Source organism: Amblyomma maculatum, chromosome 5 (genome assembly GCF_055883805.1).
Source record: "Amblyomma maculatum isolate TAMU_Amacu chromosome 5, ASM5588380v1, whole genome shotgun sequence".
Classification (NCBI taxonomy): domain Eukaryota; kingdom Metazoa; phylum Arthropoda; class Arachnida; order Ixodida; family Ixodidae; genus Amblyomma; species Amblyomma maculatum.
The window spans coordinates 36,102,394-36,113,883 of record NC_139348.1 but is presented as its reverse complement, the minus strand read 5'-3'; the positions used below and the strand labels follow the sequence as shown (position 1 = coordinate 36,113,883).

The 11,490-nt window shown below is 45.8% G+C and overlaps 1 protein-coding gene across 1 annotated transcript in view; it reads left to right on the top strand.

Moving 5' to 3' along the window:
* Window positions 1-1,447: 1,447 nt before the first annotated feature.
* Window positions 1,448-11,490, top strand: part of LOC146188021 (diacylglycerol lipase-beta-like) — a 69,658-nt gene continuing 59,615 nt past the window's right edge. Inside the window, exon 1 of the mRNA XM_084603605.1 lies at window positions 1,448-1,763. The gene's annotated coding sequence lies outside the window, so the exon portion shown is untranslated. The remainder of the gene's footprint in view (window positions 1,764-11,490) is intronic.

The window sequence follows — 11,490 nt, the reverse complement described above, 5'->3', positions numbered from 1 at the left end:
AATAGCTGGTATTAAACAGATATCGGTAATACCATGAGTGTATAATGCTATACAGTATTGGCAAGAATCATGGCGCATGAATGGAAAGTCGAATATCGTGCTTATATTGGTGACTCCAGCTTGGTTGAACACTGGACCGGTCTTGGAACGAAAGATGGGCCAAGAATAGATATTGTAGTAAAATGCCCAAATGCCAGTATCAGTTCAATATTGATGCCATTTTTTTCAGTCATGAGCCATTGTTGGACCAATGCTGGTGTGCTGTTTGGGGTCCTTGTCTGTTCGCGCTGCCTCTTATCATTATGCAGAAGAATAAGGCTGCGCTAGGCATCGAGATGACCCATTTATTTCATTCTTCTTTTTTCTTCTTTTACCTGACGTAAAATAACCATTCAGCTTTCCTGTGCGGTACCTGTCGCTCGGGTAGTATTTATGGCTCTCATTCATTTTCATGCACGTATTCTAAATATTCAAGCTGAATTAATACATGTTTTTATAGACGCTCACACGAGCGCGCGAATTCTCCTCACATGCTTACGTAGTCTCCCTAACGCTTCATAGGACAGAAACAAAAGGAAAATGTATCAGCTTGCCCATGACAGGAGGGCAAATATCGCAGTTTAATCGCCCTCTTGTGCCGCTCGCCTAGACCACAAAAAGCGGTTGTGTGGTCTACCATTTACTCCGAAACATTACCACACACTTCTGCACAAATACTAATTACCACACGATGCGAGCCTTGGAGAGGGTCAAAACATCCCGCTTTATGCTATTGTAGCAGAAAAAAAAAAAAAAAGAAAACCCCGAAACGCAGTTTGAGCAATTATTTGCGGTCACCGGGTTAATCAACATTGCAATGATCAGCTGTTAATTTACTTCTTTCTATTTTGCTTTGCCAGCAGCGTAATTTTGGCGTTTGCGGCGTACGTGCTGTGTTACAGCCGGCTTGTAATGAGATCCAGTGGTTCCAAATTTGCTTGTCGTAAGGTTCAGCTGAGATTAGATTGTTTTCCTGTTTTCGTAGCATGCACTGCGCGTGTGTTCCGATGTTAAATACAGAGAAAAAATCCATCTTTCCTCTCCCGTGCACGGTACTACGTGAATCCCAGGGCACAAGTCCAAAGGCTGCTCACGCACGCTACGCATACAACTGCTCTTAAATTTAGTGGCGCGAAGATAATTCGGTTACAAAGAACTTGTTGCAGACCGAGATAATACGAGGAAACGAGAACGTCATAAGTATACGCGTACGCTAGCGTTCGCTTTCGAAAATGAAGACGGCAGACGAGCGGGGATCTCCTTCCTCCTCCTCATTGGACGAGGGTGCTGCGGTGAGAACCAATGGGAGAGCGCGAAAGCGCGAACGTCGTCTGTTATTATAAATGCGGTTTCTTCGTCGTCTGCTCCGAGTGACCGTGACTGGCGACGGGCGTTGAGGGCTGTGGAAAGCATGTGTGAAACCGTGGCGAGCCCCGTGACACATCGCCTGGTCTTCACGAGACTGTGAAGGAACTAGAGCTTTATTTTAGTTTTCTTTTTTGGTCATTGTGTGCAAGTTGGTTCTGGTGTGACGATCTGTGAGGACATGGATAGGAAACATCCGCACGCTTTGTGACAGCTGTTGCGGTTGGGAAGTGACAGAAAAGGGAAGCACCGAGTCGAGGAACGAAATTTATTCGTTGTTGTGCCGGTCTACGTTCCCAACCGAAAGCCCGAGTTTGCAGGGACTGGCGACGAGACTTCAGTCGGGATCACCTTTTTGGGTAAGCGCTTTCATTGCTCTCCATGTGTTCTTCCCTTCAGCAGCGTGTTTCTCAACGCTCTGTTAATGTTACCACGTTGTCATAAAGCCGTGAATGTATACACATAGACTTTTATGAAGCGTTATTCCTATTTGAGAGACCGCGGGTGTTTAAACGTGTCGTTTTTGGTTTGACGTGTAACGATCGCGGCGGGAAACAAAACCTAATGCCTTGCGGACTGATATAACTTGACCCGATTGCAGTGGTCAAACTGAAATATATTCCACCTCCATTGTAACCTTTATTTATCAACGAACGCTTAAATTTGAAAAAGAATGCAGAAAAATATCGCACGGGACTTGAGTCCTTGGCAGACAGCGAAATTCTGCTTATTAACGGGACAGTGTTCTAGTAATCTGTCATTTTCGCCTGTACCTAACGTAAATAAGAGGTTATTAACCTATTTAATTCCGAAGAGCCTGCGCTCCAGGCTGTGCATTCAAACGTGCATTCGGTGAGTACATTTTTGACGCTTGAACTTAGTAGGGGAGCACTTCACGTCTACACCTTGGAGGGAACGCAGATAACCAGAGATTGAGCGACAAGGTTTACTTTGCGGACGGTGATTGAATCCTGTCGTCATGTAATTAGCTTCTGCCATATGTCTCTCTTTGCCGCTATACGAAGTGCATATTGCGCTGATGACCCTACAAAGGTTTCGATTTGGTCGTCTGATGGGCTGACAAAGGCACCGCATCCGCTTCCACAGACAGTTCTTCGCGCACCATCACTGAGATTCAATTGAGGGCGCTGTTTGGGAGGTGCGGTGCTGCATAGCAGCCAATAAAAGTTTATGGGACACAGCGTTAGAGAGAGAGAAAAAAAACCCCACTATGCATACATTACCACGTGTGCAGTCATTGAAGGCTGCTTACGTAAGTGCAGTAATGCGGAAGCTTTATATTTTTACGTGCTTACGCATTGAGGGGGGGGGGGGGGGGGGGTTAGTAGTCGGACAGGTGGATAATTTTTTTTCCGTTGGTAATTGTGTTCGGCGCATGTATTTGTGTATTTGACGTACAGTGTCCTGCTTGCCAGGGCATCTGGGAGCCGTTCGGTTTGAAGGTACACAATTAGAGGGATCAGCCCACTATCGCCGTAGATAAAACCTGACCCCGTACCGTATGAACTCATTGGTGGTCGTTGTTGTTGCATAGATGAACCTGTAGACCTAGACTGTTGTCCCTCAGGCAAGCTCGATCAAAATATGATGAGCGAATATCCGACGAGCCGTACCACAGAATGTATATCTGCACTTGGAAAAAGAATGGCGATTGAGATGACTTGGGCAAGCCTTGGTTGGAGTAATGCCGAAAGTTGGGCGAGTTGGTTAACATTCATGATGGAAAACAGCGCGAAAGTACACGAAGGACGGAAGGAAGTAAGACACGGACAAGCGCTAACTCGCAACTGCAGGGTTTATTGCTGGAGCACGCAATAAATACAGGTCACTTGAAAAAAATAACAGAAAAAACAAAAGGAAAAGGAAAAAAAAAAAGAGAGAGAGAAGCAGCCTCTTAAATGGGAAGCTAGGTCATAACATAGGCAGTGACACACAGTAACACGTGCCACTCATTGCTGGGGTGGGAAGAAAGAAAAAAAGCGCTTGTCCGTGTCTTACTTCCTTCCGTCCTTCGTGTACTTTCGAGCTATTTTCCATCATGATTGGTTGGAGAATTTAGTGCTTTCGTTTTGCTATAATAGTGATTTGTTGACTGCTTCTGCACCCGATTTTGTTCTGAGTATGTGCAAACAAGGAGCTAGTGCGTCGAATTCTGCAGAACCGCCCAGGACTTTGATTACCCTCACAGCAGACACGCATATTCCGAGGCAGAAAGCATCAAAAGTTAAAAATAGTACAGGTATAAAAATGAAACGTAGAACACAAGTGAAGAAGGGCGACAAATCGCAGTCATAGAGAAAAGAAGGTGCATGAATACCGAAAAGCGGTATATACGAAATGCGAAAGAAAAAAAAAAAGCGAAGAAGGACGTGCAATAAGAGAAAGAAGACATACAACAGCGAGAATATAGTGCAAAAATAAAACATTAAAAAATTTGGCAGGTATTTCAGCTGCGAGGCAGGGAGGGGGAAAGAAAGGAGAGGAAACATTGCTCGTGAATGTTACGCACAGCAGGAGACTAATAGCGCAGACGTATATACCCGGTAATCTGGTACATTTGTACGCCTTGCTAAAGCCCTCCAAAAACACCACGGTAACTTGGTCAAAGAATGGCACGACGCAAGATATTCTCGTCTACTGGGCTATCTTTTTCCGTCTGATTACAGATATGACTATGAGAGGTACCTTTGTGCAGTTCGCTCAGGTGCAGGGCAGTTTTTATATTATAAATCTGTAAACAGTCTAAAAAATCGCTTGTTATGCACAAGCGGGAAAGAAATTCAGCGCTGTAAAGCTGAGAAGGAGAAAAGAAGCTACGCGTGGCGAGCTTCAAATTAATTCGGATCGCCTGTATCGATCTCTAACGCCACCGCCCCGCACACAGGTTCGTTTTGCGTGCATCGAAACGCAGCCGCAGCGCCAAGATTTAGTGCGGCGTCAGTTCACCAAGTTTGAAACGCATCGTGCTCGAAAAGCCGCAATGAGTAAAAACAAGTTTCCAGTCGCTTCAGTTCATTCGCAGCCCGCGATTCGGAGCAATTAGCTTTCTAACTCGTAGTTCGTTTCACGCATGGACTCGGCGTCTAATCACGTATGTGGCTCCTCCGCCATCACGTCACTGGCTGAGGACACAGGTGTCGGCGGACTCCCAAATTGAGGGCTGTGCACAAGGCAAGGTTTTCTCCAGGGCTGTGGGGTCGGCGAATACTCTTCTCGGATGACCTCGTCTCCTGACGCCTCCGAAATGATCTCTGCCTCCTCTTTAGCACGAAGCCTTCATGGGAGTGCTAGGCTGTCAGAAAAGCGCTGCGCGAAGTGGGCTTCAACTTGTATCCGAGTTCTCTCGAACACAATGTTCGCTAATATTGTACACAGTACATGCCCGGGTCTTTAATTAGCGTGGCGCTCTTCTCAAAAGGACGACCGGTGGCGGAAGGGCCTTCTAGACAATAAGTTAACTTGCACCCAGTAAACAAAAGCACTTAGCGCCATTGTCTCCTTATACGCCCATTACCGCGTTACATGGACACCGGATGTCAGGGTGCTCGTAACGCCTACTGTGAGAACTTGAATCCAGCTGGGCTAGACAATGTCCATCAAAATATTCCCATGCATGTCCCTTCTTACCGTACGATGTGGCAACGGTCGAATGACAATTCGAACTCGAGGGCAGCCCAGTATATGCTAGAATTATACGTAAACTAAAGCGGGGGGGGAGGGGGGGGGGGACGTCGAATAAACTTGAAGTTCGAATTAAGCCAGAATTTAGTTGTGGCGATGTGCCACTACGCCCTCCGGTACACAAAGCAGTCCCGTCCCAAGACTGCGCGGATCAAGTGGTTAAATGGGCCACCTCCATGACAACCCTATTAAAGTTATCACCTATCAATTACCCTTGGCTTAGATGCTGTCATTTTCTGGGCGTTATTTGACGTAGTCCAAAAGCACAGTAAATTGCGATCGATAGCATTACTTGATCGACTAAGCATATTCCTTAATCGCTGTATCTAGTGCTATAAACGTCATCTGCTCTCGCTGATAAAAGTACAGAATCGTGTTAGAACGATGAATTAAGTTGAGCATGACCGCCTTGCAAAATGTAAAATCATCGTTTCCACGGGTGCCATTGATGCCAGCTCCAACACATCAGCACAGCTTGAACTGTGCGCGAACAGTGGAAAGACGAGACAACCGAGAAAGCAGCAAGTGGCTTCCACGCCAGCAGCTTTCGTGAGCAGCTGCATAGAGATGTGGATTGTTAGCTCCACTCGGAATTCAAAGCTACCAAGGGACGATCAGTGTGGGAAGTTTTCCTTCCCTTCAAAATGTTTAGAAAGCTGAGGACACTGCAGCTCCTTAGGAACCCGCATACAAAAACCTCTAACCGCGCACTTCCGCCTGGGCTGTTTTGCGTACGAATACACCGGCACAAAGTTTCAAACAATGCCGTTCTCCCCATGCAGGCGCGCCCCAAGTACCTGGCCATCGTCACTGGCCAGGCACCAGGGAATCACCTAGACTAACCTAACCTAACTAGTTTCGTTTTTCACGCACCTGGCCTGCCTGAAAACCTCGGCTACGCAGTCACCAGAAGAGGCTGCGGCTTCAGGTGACTGCGATCAAGGTTTTGCGGCCGCACCTGCTACTTGCCTCAAGAATGACCTCGGCAGACGTAATGGCGTCCTTGTTTATGTTGCTGGCAGAGGAGAAAGGGGGGATCATGTATGCCCATGCTGGCAGTACTGCGAGGTACGATGGTCTGAGAGAAGCTGCCAGGCGCATTTAGTCGCGTTGCGATGTTTTAACTTAGAAGCTTGAATGATGTTGCTGCGCAAGCTCAAACAAAGGCCCTGAAAACAAATATACACGTGAGGGGGAGGGCACGAACAAAAGCTGTTGTTTAAGCTCTGAACAAAACGGCTGGGGCGCCGTCTGCAGCATGGTCCACCGTCGGGCCCGCTGTTGTGCCCCGGGAAAGTTGCCATCGTCAGCATACGCGATGGTGGCACACACGTTTGTTTTCCACTATGCTCACACATGCCCCTACCACTTCTTCCTCTGCTTTAATTGGGCGCATAGAAACAAAAAGAAACGACTAAGGAATGTCGTTACGTCACACCATAGGAGCGCGGGCAATGAAAACGAGATATGAAGGCAGAACCCAGTTCGGCCGGCGGTTGTGCAGCTGCAGCTTGGCTATAAGTTTTCGGGAGAGGTCTAGCGGCGTACTAGTTAGACGTGCATTCTCGTTATGGTGTGAGACACATAGCTGCGGCTTCAGCTGTACAAAAACACTACCGCGAGCACCTATTTTCCGGGGCTCACGCTGATCACTTGGGCAGGACCGGTCAGCACCGCCACATAGTGCACATTTTTAGATCCTTTTTTTAATGGCGATTTCCACTGGCCGATCGGAGCTGGGCGCCCGAGCCGACCTAAAGCGCTACAGAGCGAACCAGCCTTGGTCGACCAGCGGAACGTGTAGAGCGCGCGGCGGAAGTAAAGCTGAGCCGGTTTCGAAAGTTGTAGCCGCATCCCAGCGCCAAAATGTTTGCGGTTGATAAATAGGTAGGAGTGCGGGCCTCAACAACTTGCTTTCTCATTATTTTAACGCTGCAGACGTTTTTCGATAGACGCACTTCGACATATTCGCGCAAAAAACGGTGACATACAGCGTCCCCTGCCGATGTCGCTGAAACGGTCAAAAACAGCCAGAAGAATCCAGCAGCATCCGGAAGTGACCGCGTCAGCGACTAGGACTTCCGGCGAGATCCGACTTCGGTCGGCGGATCGAGCTGGAGCGGCCCGAGCTGCCCCAAACGACCAGCGGAATACGCGCAACCTATCTTGGTCGACCAGCGGAATTCGAAATCGTCGTCCCGGAGCAAGAAAACGTGCTCCGTACCGACCAGTGGAAATCGCCATTAAATGCAGAGATCCATTCTAGGCCTTCATCTCGAGCTTTTCACGTTTCGTCATGGAGTCTCCGCCTCGCCGCACATTCATTGCTGCTGATATATGCATCGATGCTGTGTCACTTGAAATTTTAACAAATTTAATATAGAATTTGAATACGGCATACTCCTGGCAGAAGTACTGGACGGTTCCGTGCCCTCAAAACTTTCAGCAAATAAATTTTCGCATCACTAAACCAGAACACTGCGGCCCCAGAACGAAGTTGAAGTGCGCCCTGTTTTCTGTCGACTTTAACTGGCTCCGGTTGGTACTGTTCTGACATGCACCCACTGTAAGTCATGTATGAGGAAGGGGTGCCAATAGTCTCATCTTGAGGGAAAGTTATGTCACTGATATGAAAATACATTCTTGGGTCTCTGATTCATACTGGCGAAACTTGCATAGTCGCTGCAGAACGTAGGCTGAATCAAAGATGGGGCTTGAAACAACCAAAATCATACATACTGAAGTAGATCCAGAGTAAAATTTTTAAGAGGACACTTAAACTCCGGCTTTAAGGGTAAGACGCGACTGCGCTGATGTCTTCCGTCGGCCAGTTCCCCTTAGTGATCCTCGTTCCCACACCAGCAATGTTGGGCTCGTTTCACGTACTTATTTAACCATACTGGTGGCAATGCTTTGGCACTATCAGGAGGAGCATTACAACAAAATAGGTTGAAGACTAAAAACGACGTACAACAAAAAGGACAAAAACCATAGACACGATTTAAACTTTGGTCATCTTGACAAAAAGGACAAAATTCAAGAGCTCAGTACAACTCAAGACGCTTTTGGCTGAATAAAAAGGCGTTTCAGTGTTTCTAGGAAATCATTCGACTCAAAAACAATTGTTGAAAGTTCGTCGCACTCCGTCACTGTTTTAAGAAAAATCTGTTCTTAGAGTTTGATTTTGCAGATATTGGAGTTAGTGTGTGTTGTGTTGTATTGTTCGTGTAGTATAATCTCCAGTGTAATCTCAAAATTATCTTATACATACTCAGTGGAATACACAGGCAAGCTATATACCACATCATGTGAAAGGCCATCTCACATAAATTTAAAGCCCCACTTTAGCCAAGTCATGCGCGTACGTATCTGTGAGGATATATTTCAAAGTATTATATAGAATAGAGTTATCACTCACTTCGCCTGTAGGTAGCGTGCCAGACTCAGTATCCAAGGTTGCCGGAAAATTCCATTTCCATCTCAAAAGAGCTGGCAGCTCCTGCTACGTTGTATGGTCTCGAGCAATGAATGGCCGGTCATGCATGTCCCTGGGCAACTACCACTGGCGCTCGCGATTTTTCTAGCATTGATACCTACCTTGAACGCTCCCCAGAAGATCGATGATTATACGCATTACGCCTTTAAAGTGACAAGAAACAGAGTTATTGCTCTACTGCGTTCTTGAAGCGTCGCTACTTAGCGCAGTGCTCCAAAAAAGACTCAAGTAACAGTGGCAAGACATGCTCCACTGTCAAAAGACTAGCAGAAGTAGTCCGACAACTCTGAAGTGTTGGTCGATGACATGCTTCCTGCTCATATCCTGTCAATGCGGCCAGTTCATGCAACGGTCGCGTCACACTCTGTGGAGCACGCTGATCTTGGTACATGCACACTAGATAACCAGGTTGCAGCTTGAGTGTATTTCTTCCAGAGATAGCTTCAATAGAATTCTGATCGCAGGCCGAACAAACATCTCGATATCGACGACATTTCAAATAACAAGTTCAAACAAAATTCTGATGCCCGTTTCGGCATCCTTCATTTGATTCGGGAAATATTCAGTCTGGTGTGTAGACTGTTGTTGAATTTCTTTTAAGGGTTGACAGAGATATAAATTCGAGAAATAAGGACTCATTTCTGTTTTACCAGACAAAAAATCAAGAAACACTTAGTGATTGCTATGTCATGTTTCCAGCATTCCATCTCGTTGCCAGACGTTGCTGAATCGTTCTGCTCTGTGAGCTAGAGTATCCTCCTTCTGATGTTCCACTGGTTGGATTTTTGTGGACCACTTTACGACCTACTTGACAATTTTCTATTGGGTCCCTCCCAAGTTGTACATAGTGCAGTTGAGTACAGCAGGGTCTGAACAACCTTCCTTGCCATGCGTCAAACTGCACGATTTTTGAATATGCCGACGATATTGTTGTGGTGATCCAACTTGTAAAATGCAAGGCATCAGTGAAGACCTTGCGTGACAACGCATACAACTACTGTCAGAAGGTCTGCAAGAAACCCATTTACGTCAACGCCGCTAAAGCAAAGACTGTGCGCTTTTAATCATCCCATAAGAAGGCCTTAATGGATAAACCATTATTTTTTACACATGGGTGACTGCTCTCTTCGTTGCTGAAACACTGCTCAATATATGGGCTCAAAGTAATATTTGAATGTATATTTCGACTGTGATTTCGCATGAAGCGGTCATGTCACGTATGTGTGTAGTATAAGCCTCAATGTATCCTGGGTAATGTTAAAAAAGAAATCAGTCTCTACTTTTCACTTTGGTTTTCAGCACTGTACTTACGTTACTATAATCCAGTCCAATACAACAGACCATATAGAATTGGCAGAGATATCAAAGATAATCAATAAGCGTGAAGTGGCCGATATAAGGAAGTATAGCATGGAGAAAATTGAGCATGCTGTAAAGAACGGGGGATGCCTTAAAGCGATGCAGAAGAAATTGGGCACAGACCAAAATCAGATGTATGCGCTAAGGGACAAGGCGGGCAATGTCATCTGGAAAAGATAGTCAAAGTAGCCGAGGAGTTCTATACCGATCTCTACAGTAGCCAACGAAGTCACGAAAATAATGAAATTGGCGGTAGGGAAATACAGACAGACGTTCCGCCAGTGGCGAAGGACGAAGTTTCGAAAGCATTAAAAACTATGAAAAGGGGGAAAGCAGCTGGAGGGGATCAGGTAACTAGATTTGTTGAAGGACGCGGGGGATATCGTGCTAGAAAAACTGGCCCCCTGTAAACGCAATGTCTGGTGTCATCGACGATACCGGAACTATGGAAGAACGCAAACATTATCCTAATTCATAAGAAAGGGGACGCTAAGGACTTGTTAAATTACAGGCCAATCAGCTTACTGTCTGTTATGTATAAGGTATTTACTAAGGTAATCGCTAATAGAATCAGGACAACTTTAGACTGTAACCAAGCAAAAGATCAAGCAGGTTTTTACTCTACTATCGATCATATCCATACCATCAACCGGGTGATAGAAAAGTGCTCGGAATATAACCAGCCCTTATACATAGCATTAATTGATTACGAAAAAGCTTTTGACTCGGTAGAAACCTCGGCGGTCATACAGGCATTGCGAAATCAGGGTGTGGACGAGCCGTACGTGAAAGTGCTGGAAGATATACATATAGTGGCTGCACAGCAACCATAGTTCTGCATAAAGAAAGTAACAAAATTCCCATAAAGAAAGGTGTTAGGCAAGGAGACACGATCTCCCCAGTACTATTCACAGCTTGCTTAGAAGAAGTATTCAGAGACTTGGAATGGGAGCAGTTAGGGATAAGGGTAGATGGAGAATACCTCAGTAATCTGCGATTTGCTGATGACATTGCCTTGCTAAGTAACTCAGGGGATGAATTGCAAAGAATGATTGATGACCTAGACAGGAAAAGTAAGAGGTAGGCTTGAAAATTAATATGCAGAAGACTAAAGTGATGTTCAATAGCCTAGGGAAAGAACAGCAGTTTACCTAAGGTAGCGAAGCAATGGAAGTAGTAGGCGAATATGTATATTTAGGACAGGTAGTAACCGCAGAGCCGGACCATGAAAGGGAAATAACAAGGAGAATAAGACTGGGATGGAGCGGATTTGGCAAGCACTCCCAGATTATGACTAGCAGTACCGGTATCGCTCAAGAGGAAATATACAATAGTTGCATCTTACTGTACATAACTATATGGTGCTGAAACGTAAAAGCTAAACAAAGAGGGTTCTACTTAAGTTGAGGACAATGCAGAGGGGCATGGAACGAAAAATGGTAGGGATAACGTTAAGAGATAAGAAACGTACAGAGTGGGTCAGGGAAATAACTCAAGTTACCGACATTCTAGTGGAAATTAAGAAGAAA